The following is an 18055-nucleotide window of genomic DNA, read 5'->3' on the forward strand; positions in this document are numbered from 1 at the left end:
ATCCCTTTCTATGGCTGAGTAATATTCCATTGTATATATGTACCACACCTTCTTTATCCATTCATCTGTCGATGGGCATTTAGGTTGCTTCCATGACCTGGCTATTGTAAACAGTGCTGCAATGAACATTGGGGTGCATGTGTTTTTTTGAATTGTGATTTTCTCTGGGTATATGTCCAGTAGTGGGATTGCAGGGTCATATGGTAATTCTACGTTTAGTTTTTTAAGGAACCTCCATGCAGTTCTCCATAGTGGCTGTATCAATTTATATTCCCACCAACAGTGCAGGAGGGTTCCCTTTTCCCCACACCCTCTCCAGCATTTGTTGTTTGTAGATTTTCTGATGATGCCCATTCTAACTGGTGTGAGGTGATACCTCATTGTAGCTTTGATTTGCATTTCTCTAATAATTAGTGATGTTGAGCAGCTTTTCATGTGCTTCTTGGCCATCTGTATGTCTTCTTTAGAGAAAAGTCTATTTAGGTCTTCTGCCCATTTTTGGATTGGGTTGTTTGTTTTTTTAATATTGAGCTCCATGAGCTGTTTATATATTTTGGAGATTAATTCTTTGTCCATTGATTCGTTTGCAAATATTTTCTCCCATTCTGAGGGTTGTCTTTTTGCCTTGTTTATGGTTTCCTTTGCTGTGCAAAAGCTTCTAAGTTTCATTAGGTCCCATTTGTTTATTTTTGTTTTTATTTCCATTACTCTAGGAGGTGGATCAAAAAAGATCTTGCTGTGATTTATGTCAAAGAGTGTTCTTCCTATGTTTTCCTCTCAGAGTTTTATAGTGTCCGGTCTTACATTTAGGTCTCTAATCCATTTGGAGTTTATTTGTGTGTATGGTGTTAGGGAGTGTTCTGATTTCATTCTTTTACATGTAGCTGTCCAGTTTTCCCAGAACCACTTGTTGAAGAGACTGTCTTTTCTCCATTGTATATCCTTGCCTCCTTTGTCATAGATTAGTTGACCATAGGTGCGTGGGTTTACCTCTGGGCTTTCTATCCTGTTCCATTGATCTATATTTCTGTTTTTGTGCCAGTACCACATTGTCTTGATTACTGTAGCTCTGTAGTATAGTCCGAAGTCAGGGAGTCTGATTCCTCCAGCTCCGTTTTTTTTCCCTTAAGACTGCTTTGGCTATTCGGGGTCTTTTGTGTCTCCATACAAATTTTAAGCTTTTTTTGTTCTAGTTCCGTAAAAAAGGCCATTGGTAATTTGATAGGGATTGCACTGAATCTGTAGATTGCTCTGGGTAGTATAGTCATTTTCACAATATTGATTTTTCCAATCCAAGAACATGCCAACTGCCTCTTAAAATTTTTGTTCTGTGCAGAACTGAGTTTAGTTCTGTGATTAAAATTGACATATCATTATGACACAAGTGGCCCTGAGGTGTGGACCTTTGTTTTCATTAGAAATCTGAGTCTAAATTTTATGGTAGAGGTGATGACTGAGGGAGATAGAGAGTCCATGCATTGTCAGGAGACGGTTAAAGGAGGAGACGGTTAAAGGAGACGGTTAATCCAAAATTAATTCTATTCTACTATATCTTGGGGAAAAAATAGCCCATGGCCCCATCAAGAGTGAATTTTAGAGCATATTTCAGATATTTTCAAGACTGTTGAGAACCAGGATTTTCAGGTCCTGCAAGGTTTTTTTTTACTTGGCCTTAGCTCTGACTCTACCTCTCATTTTCTTCTTGTCCTTACCTCCCTGCCCCCACTTAGCTCAGCCAAGCACCAGACATTCCCAGAGTGAGGTCAAGGGTCATGCCAGACCCTACCTGCCGTGCAGAAACTTCACTGGCAGAAGTCAAATATGGATATTCCAGTATAAATACACACACAGACACACCATTAAATCCAAACTTACAAACCTCTTGAATCAATTAAAAATTCTGCTAAGTTTGCTAGTTTATTTTGGTTAAGATGTTTCAGAAGGACTACAATGCAGAATGCACATAGAAGGAAGTAATTCTTACTGAATTTGGTTTTGCTTTAAAACTAAATTTAGGACCTTTTAATTACCTTAAGTGGTTCTCATTTTACAGCAAACATGACTAAGCAACTCTTTTCTCTTTTTGTATGACTGATAAATGGAGGGGCGTTTAGATAATTTAAATCAGTGTGTAATTAGTTGCTTAATTTCATTCTCCCTCTCTTGTCTGTAAGCACCAAGTGGGTAAGAACTGATTCTTGTTCCTCTGCGTATCATCAATGGCTGGTACATAGTACACACATGATACATATTTGTAAAAGATGTGGATGGATATTTGGACGGATGGAAGAATAAAAGGAAGGAAAGAGAAGGAACAGAGGTGGGAGTAGGGTGGGCGGGAGCCTGCATGAAAGCTTCCTCTCTTTCTCTGGCAGACCAGAGAGAACAGCAGGTTGACTCTGCAGCGTGGTGACTTATAGCACCTCGAAGAGCTTGGACTTTGGTGTCAGACAGGCTGGGTTTCAAGCTTTGCTCTGCCCCTGCCTGTGGCTAATTACTTAACGTCTCAGACTCTCAGTTTCCTCATCTATAAACTGGAGAGAATACCACCTGCATCAGAGCTTTGTTGTAAATACCAAATCATAGACTCTCCATAAAAGCTCTCAGCTTGGTGCCAGGCTCAGAGTCCTGAATAATGAGACCCTAACTAAATGCTCGTTTTCCAAGGGGCACTGACTTCAGGGAATTTGAGGCATACAAGCCTGTAAGGTCCAGATGATGTGCAGTAGGACTGAAGGATGAGAAGCTAAATGCCAAGTTCTCCAATTTTCCTTGTCTACAGTCTGGCTCAGAGATTTAATATTTTCTTGTCTTCAGCCATCTCTTGAAGGACAATCCTATCTACTGATCTAAGGTTCAACACCGCATTTTAATTATCTTCTGTACAGTTGGATGCTCTACTTTATACTTTTTAAAATACTATTTTATGCTCAAGTGTAACATATTCGACAACACCAAGCGAAGAATCTCAAACTAGTGTCTACTCTCCGGTCTCCTCTCTGTTAATTTTACTTTCATTCTCTCAAACTCCAGGCTCAAAGCCTCAGAGTCAGCGATCCTTGACACATCTAGAAGAGTGGTCAAACCACGGCCTCTTGGGTCAGTGGGCTTGAGCCGAAATCTGAACCTGGACACTTACGTGCCGTTGGATGGATGAGCTGGCGGTTTACATCCATCAAAACCCACTTTTCCTATTGATTTCTCCTTTCCTATTAATAAGTGCCTCTTCTCCCCACCAATTATTAAAGCTTGAAACCTTAAACTCATCCTTGGCAACATACAAATTCAATAGCTCCTATTCTTCTTCCTTCATATGATCTCTCATACTCATTTATCTTCCTACATCTGCCACCACAACTCAAATCCAGGTCATACAGGTTAAGAGCATGGACTTTGGTGTCCAACAGAACTGGGTCTGAGTGAACACTCTGTCACTTGTTTTTTTTTTTTTTTGAATCCCTTATTCATATTTTAAATTATTTATTTATTTATTTTCTGGCCGCACGGCACGCCTTGCAGGATCTTAGTTCCTGGACCAGGGATTGAACCCGGCCCACAGCAGTGAAAGCTCCGAATCCTAAACACTAGACCACCAAGGAACTCCCTGTACTCTGTCACTTTTTAACTGTGTGCTGCTGGACCATTTACTAAACCCCCCTAAGCCTCTTTCTTCATCCAGCAAAAGGGATAATAATAGTAGCCACCTCATATGGTTGGGGGGATTAATTGAGATAATGTCCAATGACAATGCCTAGTTTCTCACTGCTATCCATACCCACATATCATAGAGTTATATTATCCTCTATCCAATGTTGAAACTCTGTCTACAACATTACTGGTGGATAGGTCATCTGGCTTTGGCTTGAATCTTTTCAGGGATGGGTGGATCAGCGTGTGAGATCTCTTTATGACTAAGCTTAGTTGTTATAAGGTTCATCCTTATATTGAACTGAGGTTCCCCTTGCATCATTTTCACCTTCTGGAGTAATAAAGTATTCACGGAATCATTTTCCACATTACAACAGCCTTGTGAGTCTATGAAATCATCTCTTATGCTCCACTTTTCTATTTCACCTTGCAGATTTAAACACACAAATTGTTGGAAGTTTTTTCTTGAATGTCCTCTGGTCCACTCGACTTTATCAATATCTTTCTTAAAATATTTTGTCCTAAGCTGATCGTGTAAATGCAATGGACCCAGAATAGGCAAAACAGTCTCTAAAAAGATGAACAAAGTTGGAGAAGTCACACTTCCCAATTTTGAAACTTAGGACAAAGCCACAATAAACAAAATCATAAAACTCCTAGAAGAAAACACTGAAGTGAATCTTTATGATCCTGGGTTAGGCAATGGTTTCTTAGATAGGACACCAAAAGCAACAACTACACCAAAAGCAACAACTACAACAACCAAAAAATAAGTTAGACTTTACAAAATTAAAAACTTTTGTATTGCAAACAATGCCAACAAGAAAGTGAGAAGACAACCCACAGAATAGAAGAAAATATTTTCAAATCATATATCTGATATGACTTGTGTTCAGATTATATAAAAGACTCAAAACTTAATAAGAAGAAGACAAATAACCCAATTAAAAATGGGTAAAGGATCCAAGTGGACCTTTTTCTAAAGAAGACATACAAGTGGGGACTTCCTTGATGGTGCAGTGGTTAAGTCTCCTCACTCCCAATGCAGGGGGCCCGGGTGCGATCCCCGGTCAGGGAACTAGATCCCACATGCATGCTGCAACTAAGAATTGGCATGGCACAACTATGGAGCCCATGTGCCACAACTAAGACCCGGCGTGACCAAATAAATATTAAAACATAAAGAAGACATACAAGTAGACAATGAGCACATGGAAAGATGCACAACATCATTTGTCATTAGGGAAATGCAAGTAAAGACCACAGAGAGATACTACTTCCCACCCACTAGGATTGCTATAATCAAAAAGACAACAATAACAGGATGTGGGAAAACCAAAAACCTCATACATTGCTGGTGGGAATGTAAAATGGTGCAGCAAATTTGGAAAACTGTTTGACAGTTCCTCGAAATGTTGAACATAGAGTTACCACATGACCTAACTATTCAACTCCCTAGGTATATACCCAAAAGAAATGAAACATATGTTGGCACAAAAACTTGAACATGGCTCATTATGCAGAAGAGCCAAAAGCTGAAAACAACCCAAATGTCCATCAACTGATAAATGGATAAATACGTACGGCACATCCATACAACAGGATATTACTCAACAGTAAAAGGAATGAAATATTGATGTGCGGTATAAAATGGATGAACTTCCAAACATTGTTCTAAATGAAAGAATCTAGTCACAGAAGACCACATATTCTATAATTCCATTTTTATGAAATGTTCAGAATAGGGAAATCTCTAGCGATGGAAAGTAGATTAGTGTTTGCTGAGGACTCTGGGGATGGTGTTGGTGGCTGAGGGGGAACAGAGAATGACTGCTAATGGTTAGAGGGTCTCTTTTAGGGCTGATAAAAATGTCCTAAAATTGATTATGGTGACGGTTGCACAACTTTGTGAAAAAATATATGTATATAACCACTGAATTATACATTTTAAATGAGTGAATTATAAAGCTGTTTTAAAAAAATGTGTGTACAGATTTAGCATTATACTCTGCTTTGATCTGACCAATATTTCTTCGCTGGGATTCTTTGTTATTTTTGAGGCCTATACTTTATTTTTACATTTACAGCACTATATTTTAATTGTATTGTCACAAGCTATATGTCCCTAAGGACAGGAATCATTTTTATTCATTGTTATAGTTCCATATCCTTGGATAATATTTTGTGCAGAGTGTTTAATTAAAACATGTTTATTGAATGGATAAATTTTAGGCTAAATGAATGTAGTTTGCATTTGCTTTAGGGTAAATACCTTGCAGGTAATCAACTAATCCTGCTCAAGTCTCTTTTCATGTGGACTGCTGTTAAGCCAGGGCAATTCCATCTTGTGCTTGGGCAATACATTAATTTTTAATCCAACTGAAGAGCTTTACACTTATTTGGTAAATTTTCTCTTCTTAGATAACATCAGTCATTCTAGCCAGTTAAGACTTTCTTGGATCATTTCTCTGTTTCTAGTATAGTCTCTATTTCTACCTGCTCTGCATTGCAAACACATCTGAATAGGCACACTTATTATTAAAGACTTACAAGTTTATTATTGAAGACTTATAAGGCTTTCTCCAAGATGTTGATAAAAACATTGAAGAGCAGAGAGCTGAGGCCAAAGACTGGTGGAACATCAAAAACTACCTGAAGATAGATTAGTGAATGGCTCTAGCTAACTCGACTATAATCTAGTCCAATGGCTAGAACTTCCTTGCGAGTGTTTTCCCACCCACCTTCCTAAATCCATCTGACAAGCTCAGAGCCACTGCCATCTCTTTCATGGACCATTCCCTGATCACTGCAGCCAGAATATCTCTCTCCTTCTATTTAATTTGTTATAATATTTTGTTTGTACTCCTGTTGAGAGATTGACCTCATACTACCTTGAATTATAATTGTTCATGTATGTGTCTCGTGTCTCAGTAGCTGTTCTAGACCATAAGAAACTTAAAAAGAGGATTGGTGATATCTTTGATACTTTTGCCTCTTAGAATTTGTGTGCTTAGTAAGTTTTATAAGTAACAGATAAATAAAATATTCAGTGCTGTTAGAACTACTATTAAATGTCCATACCTTCAGGGGTTAGATATCTGAAAAACTATGTCAAATATTTAAAATAAATTGAAATAGTCCATATCAAAAACCCTGAGAGTAGGTACCTCTCTCCTTCAATTATTCATGACATAATTTGCAAAGGCATCACACATTATGTTTAAAGTTTAAAGAATGCATCATCTTAGAGTTTTCAAACTGGTCCATACTAGCTTGAAATTTAATTTTTCTTGCACTTGTATTTTCTTTGTTTTGTTTCTGTCAGTCTTGGTCCAATGCTTGGCTAACTGCTCTGCCATTTTATGTTGATGTGGTGCTTACAGGTGTGTTTTTGTAGCTGTGTTCTTCCATTCCTCAGTCCTACTGGAGTGTAGCCCGATTAAACCTCTTCTCTCTGCACCGTGTCACAAAATCACCTTAACAAAAGGGTGAACAGTAACTGTTGTGGTCTTCTCCCATTACAGGGGATGAACACACTGAACATGTGTATAAAAAGTGGAGGACTTTACATTTTTGCAATATAAAAATAATTTCTAAATCATGATTTCCATACCGTGGCTGGAGAGGGATTACAATCTCCTCCTTGAAATTTTCATTACTTACTCAAAAAAAAGTTCTTGAGTGCCTACCATGTGCTGATTACCCTGTTCCAGATGTTGGATACACAACTGTGAACAAGACAAATACAGTCTGCACTCTCAAGGAACTTACATTCCAGCAGAGGCGAGAGACCAAAAACAACTTTGTACATAAAATCTTTTCTGACAGGTATTAAGAAAATAAAACAACATGATGTCTGAATTCTAGGTGGCTCATTTTAAAGGCTAGAGTCCCTACGACTCCAATGAACATTTCTGAATTAATAATTCACACTTCATAGATCTATACTTATGCCAATATATGTTCAGTATGGCTATTTCTCAACAGCCAGCTGACACGTCAGATCACTGCCCACCCGAAACTTCCATACTCAATAATCCAAAATTCTGTTGAGTTTACACTGTTCCCGTGGAATTCAGAGGCTAATCTGAATCCTCTATACCAATCAGAATAATCCTATTCTCTCTGATTGTGATTGTTTTAGGCAGAGGCGTACGACTCAATCTTTGCTAATGAAACTAGAGGTCTGATGTGAGGCTTCTGAGAAGGATTTCCTGGCTCGTAAGAAAAAGGAAGACACAAGAAGAAGAGGTGGTCTTCTCTACCCCTGGAAATCTGGTGATGCTCTGGATGAGAAGCCTGTACCTGTGACAATCATCTTGCAACTCCAAAGACGCCAGCTCGGGTACAAAACCTACATGCCGAAGAAGGCACAGAAGAAAGAAGGAAAGAAGGGATCTTTTTTTAAAAAAAATTTATTTATTTATTTTTTGGCCACACCTCACAGCTTGTGTGGGATCGAACCTGACCAGGGATCGAACCTGGGCCCACGGCAGTGAATGCACCGAGTCTTAACCACTGGACCACCAGGGAATTCCCAAGAAGTGATCTTCTTGATGACAGAGTTGAGCCATGGAACTGTCCAACCCTGGAGTCACCCCACTTTGAGTCCTCTAGTTATGTGAGATAATGCCTTTTCTGTTTCAGCAGCCTAAAGCATTTTAACAGATAAAAGTAGATACAAATGCACATACAGAGTGAGCAGTCTGGCTGGCTGATTAAATGTATGTGTAGGCGTAAGTTATCTCACCTCTCCATTTACGACTGTAACATTTATTTTTACCTCAGGCAAAAGCAACGGTAGAATTAGAAAATTTCAGGGTTGAAAATGAACATCTGAATTTACTACAATTAAAAAATCAATTCAATATGTAGTGGTATTACAGTAGAATAAAATGGATGCTTACAGATTTGTTAACTGCTGAAGACATAATAAGATATCAAATAAACCAATTTTTCTTTAAGTTCCTTAGGAAAAAAAATCTGATGTTGAGTCCAGTCTTTCATTTTATCACTGGAATAAATAGAAAACAGCCATTGCAATCAATCGCCTGTTTGTTCCCCCAGAGAGCTCTCCCACAAGCATATATTACGTATGGTGATGAGACAGGAAACTGGGCTCCTTTTCATACTGTCTTTTCTTCTAAACTACAGTTTCTCCTTTTAAATAAAATGAAAGCAAAAATGCTAAACTACTGCTGTCAGAAAATAGCTTTCTCTAAAAGTGAAATGCCAATTGTCTTGCAAATATTTTGTTTCTCATTTGCAATTTTCTACTGGTCACTTTGATGTAGTCAAAGCTTCTGAATATTTATAAAGATTTGTTTGTTTTGTTTTTTTTTTTTTTTTTGGAGAAAGACAAGAAAGGCAGGAACAACCTTACTGGGTTGTTATTTAGCAATTCAACCTTTATTTCAAAGGACAAATGGTAAGGAATTATATTTATAAAAAACCTCAATATATAGTCTTTATAAAGTTACTTTTGTAAGTGTAACTCTATCCATAACCTTTGGTATAGTGCAGTTTGGAACACAGTTATAACTAACATCTGAGGCATGGTGGGTAGAGGGAGTAGACGGTATAGTGATGAAAATAGCCTCTCGTGCTTAAAACAGTCACAGGTCTTCTTTCCACCAAGAACCAGTGACACCTCCTGCTGGAATCATCTTCCAGTTTATTCTTTCTATCTTACAAACCTGCAACAAGCAACCATAATACATATTTCTTCCTGCTTGCTTCCCTTAATCACCAACCTTCAGTGGCCCTTGGGAAGATAAAAAGCATCCCCCTTCCTTCCATCCATCTGTCTGGCAGAAAGAGGGAAGTTGTGGAGGAACTATGGGTCATCTATACACATGTCCAGCTTTTTAAAAGGAATCAGTTTCAGTCTCCTCAACTTCCATGTATATATATATATTTTTTTTTAATTAAAAAAAATTTTTTTTTCTGATGATGACTTACATGAGAGGGAGCTTGGTTCATTATTGTTTAGAAAAGATTCTAGTAAAATCGTTCCTATCAGTTTAGAAAGAAGAAAAGCATAGCCATCACCTGTGCCAACTCTTACTCTAGTGCACTGCCCAGGGGTGCAAACATTTTTGGACAGTTAAAAGTATAAATAGAAATGACAGTTTGAGGAAGCCTCTTTTACTGATTTGTCAAGACAACTTAAACACATCCGGCTTATTATCTTTCCCCATCTACACACAATTCTGTAAAACACTGGTGCTGGTGAAGTGATATTTTCGATCATGTAGGGATGGATGATCTCAATTCCAGACAGCCAAAGCAGTACAGCCTACTGAAGTTGATCATTTTAAATGCAACTAGAGTGCTTTTTGTGAGTCTACCAAAAATTTGGTGATATATTTGATAAATCCACACATCAACACTTTATGTAATTTCTTTTAGATTTGTCATGCTTTATTATATAAGGTAGGTAAAGTCTTTTCTAAAAATCGAATCATGAGATACTTTTTGCAATTACAGTCGATCCTCATTTCAAATTTTCTACCTCCTAATAACAAAAATAAACTTACTTAAAGTTATAATACAATTTTCAATATCACATTTAAACTGTGTGAGTTACATGAACAAACATTTTCTTTAGTAGGTAGAGAAGCAAAATCGGTTAAAGACCAGTAGTTGATGGATTCTCATGGTCTCCATCATGCGGTCACTTCTCTCTCTCATCAGCGGAACCCCCTGTGTTTGAACTCAATTCTTTTTTTTTTTTTTTTTTGCGGTACGCGGGCCTCTCACTGCTGTGACCTCTCCCGTTTTGGAGCACAGGTTCCGGAAGCGCAGGCTCAGCGGCCATGGCTCATGGGCCCAGCCTCTCCGCCGCATGTGGGATTTTCCCGGACCGGGCACACACCTGCGGCCCCTGCATCGGCAGGCGGACTCTCAACCACCGCGCTACCAGGGAAGCCCTGAACTCAGTTCTTACTCATGAGTGACAAGGACCAGAACTACATCTTTCCGGACAAGAGGGGCCTTTCTTTCTAGCATAATCAGAAATGTTAAATTTTTTGTTTGCACAGCATTTTGAGACTGAAGGCACTGTTCCAAGAATGTTATCAATATTAACTTGTATAATCCTACTTTCAGTGCTCAGGGGGTCACTATTATGCCTTCATCTCACACTTGGGGAAACCGTGGCAGCTAGTCAGTAGCAAAACTAGCATTCAAATCTAGTCCACCCGGCTCTCTCAGGCTGTGCTCTGAATCACGGCTACAGCTGCCTCTCCAGAAACATTTCCAAGTCTCGGGTCTTTTTAGGAAGTTCTCAGGATCATCCCCTTCTTGCTTTGGCCACACCTAGAATATGTCCACTGTTTGAGGATAATGAGGAAAACAATAGCATTCAGTTACCTCTCATCTGAGAATCAGTTTCCATGCAAAGTGTTATTTCCTCATTATATAGATAAGGAAAGGAGGAACAAAGGGTCAGTTAAGTGAAAATGAGACCAAGTTGAAAATTTTATAGAAGTCCCCAGCCCTGTGATCTAATCATAAGAAAAGTTTCCATTCCCAGGAGTCACTAGGGAAACAGATTTGAAGAGAGAGAGAATGAATATCACTGATGGGAACATAGGGAGAGAAACCTGAAATGCAAAACTCTGTGCCTGCAATGAGGTCATGGAAGCAAAATGATTTCATATATTCATTCAACTTCCTGTGTGGAGAGTAATGTATAATCATGTACGTAGTCATAGGCATAATGCTGTGGCTATTAGCTTGGTAAACCAGCTGTGGGCTGAGCAAGGTGAGGGCCCTCGGTGTCTCTTCCCAAGGCGCGTGGCCCCATTTTCCTTTCCAGCTGAGGAGTCTGACTTGAGACAGGTCACACCGGCTCTGTGCAGGCACACTCCCTACCTAAGCAATCGCTTGAGTCACTTGCCTGATTCTCAGGTTTTAACGTAGGCGTGGATGAAAATGTATGGAATAGTTTCACGTTGCTAGGCTATTAAAGACAGGGATATTGATTGTGTCTGGGGGGAAAAAATCCTAATCGTTGATTTATCTGCACAAATTCACTATTCCTAAGCTACCTTAGAGTCCCTTTAGCCTGGGAATTCATTTGACATTGTGGTCTACTGATGCAGTGGAGGTAGACAAAATCTAGGTGTCCCACAAAAATAAGAACAATCGTAGGTTGGGAGGGGGAAAAAAATCAAGAAGCTCAACTTGTTTTGAATTTAAGACGAGGGAAAATAAAACTTTAAAAAGTAAAAGGGAATTCCCTGGTGGTCCAGTGGTTTGGACTCTGCACTTTCACTGCCGAGAGCCAGGGTTCGATCCCTGGTCAGGGAGCTAAGATCCCACAAACTGCATGTGCGCCCCCCCCCCACAAAAAAATAAAGTAACATAAAAAATTTTTTTTAAAAAAGGGAAAAGATTCATATTTTTCAGTTTTGTTTTGTGGGTAGTGAAGATGTAAAGAAAGAGGCTGGGGAAATGTATACAGAAAAAAAGGAAGGCTAGTGCCGAGGGTGAGGCTTAGAGACCAGCGGGCAGAGGAGACTATAGAACAGGGAGAGACGGGGTGGGGGGGGGGTGGTGGGGGGGTGGGGGGGGTGGGGAGAAGGCTCAGTCATTGCAAAGTGTTTTAATGGACTTGAACTTCTGTAACTACATTCTGTTTGCCACTGTTATCACTGCCCTTTGAAATTCTGATTAGCCAATTAATCACTGTTCTCAGCCCCCATAGCTCACCAAAGGGAAAATTATGCTCCTGGTGTAGCCAAAGCAATATCACCCCATGTCTAGATGAGCTCAAATAAAACCAGTCTTAGAGTTTCCCTCCTCCTGCCTTAAGTAGCCACAGTAAATTCTAGGGGACCCAGGTCATTTTCAGATAAAAACGCTGCCTACAAGTCAGACTTTTAATACGTACCCTAAAACCTCTAAATACAGAGAACTCCTCTCTACAGACTGTATTTTTAGTTTGACTCTGTTCCCTTTCAAATCTATTCGCTAACCTATATACAGCTATGCAGAAGATATTTGTGCAGATAAGGGACATAAATTCAGTACTAAGCAAGCTCTGCTGAAGCTTTGTCATGTTAATACCAGCCACAAATGAAAGTAAAATTTTAGTTTTAGATTTAACCTCATAAATTGCCCAAAAGCAGTTTTTTTATTTCCAGCTGATTTATTTGAAGAAAATAGGCTCAGATTTATTGGGTCTGTTAATAAAAATAAATTAAATGACCTCCTGTAGTTTTGCCGCTATTTATTGATCTCTTTCAAATTTAGTAAGCAATTCAATCTGCAGTAAGGCGTGCTGAATGAAATGGACTGCGAATGTAAAAACGGAATGAACATTTAGAAAGCATTTTCAAGTCCCAGAAGTAGCCTTAATAAATGAGAATAAATTAAATTCACATCACTGGAGAAAAAAAGATGGATTTTGTCTTAATGGTGAACTACACAGAAACACTTTATTGGATGTAGGATCTATTGGACCTTTTTAAGAAGCGAGCTCATAGAATGGATTGCTGCAGCTCTGATGAGTGAAAGGTCCATCATAATCTGTCTTGTAACCATACCTTCTGAGACTTTGAGAAATTACTTCTAACATCATTAGGGTAATTCACTCCTGTCTTCCCCATCCAACCTGTGAAACTGCTATGACCACCACTACTGGTAGCAGTAGTGATGATGATGATGACGGTGATGATGATAACATGACTTCAGAATGAGAAGAATTATGGGGTGCTTTCCCAGAATTAGATGACGTGACCTTCATATTACCAAACCCACATGTACGTTTCAGTACATTTCCTATTTCACCTTTGTTATGGTTGCCACTATCAACCATCCCTTTCTTCTTGAAACTACTTTGGCTGACCCAATACCACGCCTCATTCTGTACTATTTCTCTTCAGAGTTCTGTCTTCTTCTAGGTCTTCCTTTTGGGATCTCTTGACTTAGCCAACTTTTTAACCTCCAACTTTAAGGTAAGCCTTAATTAATGAGGCTTCCCAGGGCTTTGCCCTGGATCTTTCCTTGGTTTATTCTTTTTCTAGGCAACCTCCTTTACATCCGTGGCATCAACTAACTCCTATATGTTGATTTCTCTCTCTCTCTTTTTCATAACTCACCACTCAGTCCTCATCTCAAACTCAGTAAGATTAAACCTGAGTCAGTATTTTTCCTCTAAATACGTTTCTACCTCTGTATTTCCCAGTGATACCATGATCTACCCAACTCTCAATGGGACTCCTGGGAGTTCTGTGGCAGTCTAGCGGTTAGGACTCCATGCTTCCACTACAGGGGCCATGGGTTCGATTCCTGGTTAGGGAACTAAGAAGATCCCACATGCAGTGTGGCTCGGCCAAAAAAAAATGGGAGTCCTCCTCTGACCTACACAACACAGGAACTGTCTTCTCAATTCTTCCAACAATGGCACATATCTAGAACCATTCTAGATGCTTAGGAGGGAAGTTAATTAACTACACACAGTAGGTGCCTCTGGACATCAGAGCTTGATTCTCTCCAAGAATCCAGGCTGAGAAAGGCTGCATCTAATCTGAAACCTAGCAGCCACCAGAGATAGCTCCATCTCCTTCATTTCCTCCATGCAGTTGTCATCTTTACCCAATTTTTCACCCTGACTATACACACAGGGAGGCTTACGTGTGGATTTGCTGACTAAAGCTGTCTACTTCTTATCTTCCTGATAGAAATCCTTTTCCCTCCTGTATACAGAAAGCTTCATCCTGACTTAAATCCCTGCCTCCATCTTTGCCTTCCCTGGTTTCTCCTCCCCCTTCACCCCAGGTCACTTCTAAGAGACAAATTTGGTCATACGCTTCTGCTCAAACCCTTCAATGACTCCTCCTGGCTTTCAGATTAAAGCTTAAACTCTAGCATGATCAAATGCATTGTCAACCCTGTCTATGTCTTCACATTTCCCACCAACTCCACCTCCTCAAACCCAGGCTGTAGTCAAAACCAACTCTCCCCAGGTAAAATTAGGTTTCTCCAATGGCTTCTGCAGCGCCCTGCACAAATCACATTCTACTGCAATCATTCATTCATTTAACAAAATTTACAGAGTGCCAACCATATGCACCAGAAAGGCAGTTATGAGCAAAACAAACTCTTCGTTCTCATGGAATCCAATTCTACATGGACAAACAGTAAACACATGAACAAATTAATAAAACAGAGTAATGGGATAGTAAGGACTTGGAATTTCTTTCATTAGGGAAGTTGGGGTAGGTCTCTCTGGGAGGATAACATACGAACTAAGAAATAAGCAACAAGCAAAAAGAAGCAACAAGAAAAAACTTGCTATAGAGAGAATAGCAAGTTCACAGGCCCCTGAGATGGGAACAAGTTGTTTGAGAGATGGAAAGAAGCCAGGGCAGGCTTGAGAAGTCACTGAAGTAGAGGATGAGAGGGAGAGATCCAGGAGATGGGCTGGAGAGTCAATGGCGGCCCGGTTACGGGTTTAGATTTTATTTTAATTGCAGTGGAAAGCCATTGGAGGGTTTTAAGCAGGGCAGGAAGGTCTTATGGCAGCTGGTGGGGAACAGACCATAAGCAGGCCAAGAGCAGAGGCATAGTCCGGATTCAAAGTCATGGTGCCTTAAACTGGGGTTTTAGCAGGGAAGATTGCAGCATGTGTCATATTTGCAATATGATTTGGATGTAATGCCGATGGAAGGTGCTGATGGAGTGTGCATGGCGGGTGGGTGTTGACTCTTTTTCTAGCCTATAAGCTCTTTGAGGGAAAGGCCTGTTTCTTCACATCTGTATTTTTAATTCCATCATGGTGCCTGGCACCTAGAATGTCACTAAGACTGGGTTATGAATGAAACCAGCTAAGGGGAAATTACATTGTAGCTGGGGGTTGGCAGTGCAGGCTTTATGGTAAAGGTGAGGATGGACCTGTAACTTCAAAGATGGGTAAAATTTCAACTGGTAGAAATGGAATAGAGGGAAGGTGAGCTCCTAACATTTCTGGATCCTGGGACAAGAATACAAATGGAACCCACATACCTCCTGCCTTAATATTTTTAAGTCTTAAGTCAAACTAACAGACTGTTAAAATGTGCTCTACCTGTTTTAAAGTTATAAGTGAAGCTAAATAAAATACGCTCTATCCTTTACCTTGACAAATACGCTTTATAATCACTAGGCTCTGGAACTTGGCAGTGGAATGGGAGAGCCAGCCTCCGGCCCCTAGATGAGGCCTGCCCCCTGCCCATCCTACCCCAGTCTGTCATATGCACACATGTAAACACCCAGGCCTGCAAGTCTAAGCCCAGTCCACTTACCACTCCTCCCCGCACCGCACCCCCCACCCCGCCGCTGCGCAGGCCGTGAAAGCTGCCATCGGGCCATCGGAGCAGGGAATTCTGGGTCTCAGGTGTTCAGCACATGGACTACAGGGCAGGACTTGGGCTCAGGGAGAGCACATCCCCTTGGGCCTGCCAATGTGTCACCCAACAAGGAGAAATAAGGCCAGAGCAAGGCCCCCTAGAGTGTGAGGCCGGAGTAAAGGCCCTTCTTACCTGGATCTGAGGGTAGTGCTGGTTGAGGGGGTAAACAGGGGGAACGATGAGGCATATTAAGGGGATGGGGAAAGACTAGTTTGTCTGGAGCAGATAACTCATGCAGCCGAGTAGAGATTAGATCCTAGAGGGATAAGAATTTGTGGGTAAAGAACTTTGATCCCACAGGCAATGGAGGGTTCTGAACTCTTAAGTAGAGGAAGACATGATCAGACATTTGTGTGCAGGGAGAATGAGGAAATGGGAGAGACATGAGCAGAGTGACTTGACTGCAGAGTTTAGTGTAGGAAGTAATGAGAACTGAAAGCAGAGAGAAAGGAGTTCGTGTAACATCTAAGAAGAAGAGAAAACCAATTAGATGCAGGGGGCAAGGGAGATGGAGAAATTGGGCCGAAGATGATTTTGCAAGAAGAAATGTGGCTGGCTGCATTATTCCTAGTGCTATGCACTGAACGTCTGTGCCCCCTCCTAATTCATATCTTGGAGCCCTTGTGATGGTATTTGGAGGTGAGGCCTTTGGGAAATAATGAAGTCATGAGGTTGGAGCCCTTAAGATGCGATTAGTGTCCTTATAAGAAAAGGAACAGAGCTCTTTGTCATGTGAGGATACAACGAAAAGACAGCTATTTAAAAGCACCTTGATCTTGAGTTCCCAGCCTCCAGAACCATGAGAAGTAACAGTCTGTTGTTTAAGCCACCCTGTCTATGGTATTTTTGTTATAGCAGCCCGAGCTGGCCAAGACACTTACATAAGGCTCCTCTTTCTGAGAAGTCAGGACCTGGCGTGGGTATGCTTTGATCACTGTTTCTGCAACCAGTGCCAAGCCTGACTTCTCAGGACTCCTATGAACCTGGGTTCTCTCTCAAGGTCTTTTCGAGTAAGCCCCCTCTGCACCTCAGCACCTCTATCCACCGTCAGGCTGAGTACGGGAATGCAATTTTAGTTATGAGTTCTGAGTTATGTTTATTTGGGGGTGGGAGGGGGATGTTTCAGAGATTATAAAAATGTAGGCGTCTTTTAGGAAAGGATAAACAAGTCAGTCCTGAGGCAGGCACCCAGGTCATGGTCAGAAAAGGTTAAATAAGAGATGACAGGGTCATGTGGACTCCAAAGTATCTGGGTTTGACCCTGCCTCTTACCAGCCACATGACCTAGAAAGTCTGGCCCGGAACTTCTTCCAAAGTACTGTAGCATGAGGGTTTTCTGTCCTGACGTGCGTGCTAGGAGCAGCAGGGTGGGGGCGGGGGTGGGGGAGTTGTCCCTCCAGGGTGCCAGCCCCAGCCCTCCTTCTGCTACGCCAAAGAGGCGAGGACAAAGGCCAGGGAGCTTTGGCTGCAAAAGTCAGATGCATCAGGGCTGCAGTGTTGTGATAGAACCAACAAATTAAAGGTCTTTCCCACTACAGAAATCTGTGCCATTTGATAGAAAAATAACAGTTTTCTATTTTACATATTGGAACAGAAAATAACTTGTGGCCAAGACCTCCATAATTTTCCTTGTGATGTTATTTTTTTCGTGTGGGCTCTTATTGTGGTGATGCGCTAACTAGTTGTTTGTCACTAGTTCTCTTCTTGTCCTCTTCCCTCCGTTGCCTGGCATCTGAGTTTGTTTTTCATTTCCATCAGTGGCACACAATTTCAAGCAGATGTTTTAAAAAGTGCTTGACTTTTAAGCCGGGTATGACGTGCTCTCTTGATGGTGCCGTACGCAGCCCCAGATCTGGTTTGCAAATGAAGATGCTGGTGTGCTAGTTGGCTTGATTTTGGACTGATTTCCGCGGGGTTGTTATTGCTTGAACATACCCTGGAAGCCTGTCAGCATTTTGAACCTGCCCACGCTATTTTCGGGGGGGGGGGGGAACACAGGCCCAGCACAG

Source organism: Leucopleurus acutus, assembly GCF_964270905.1.
Source record: "Leucopleurus acutus genome assembly, chromosome: 15".
In the NCBI taxonomy this organism is placed as follows: domain Eukaryota; kingdom Metazoa; phylum Chordata; class Mammalia; order Artiodactyla; family Delphinidae; genus Leucopleurus; species Leucopleurus acutus.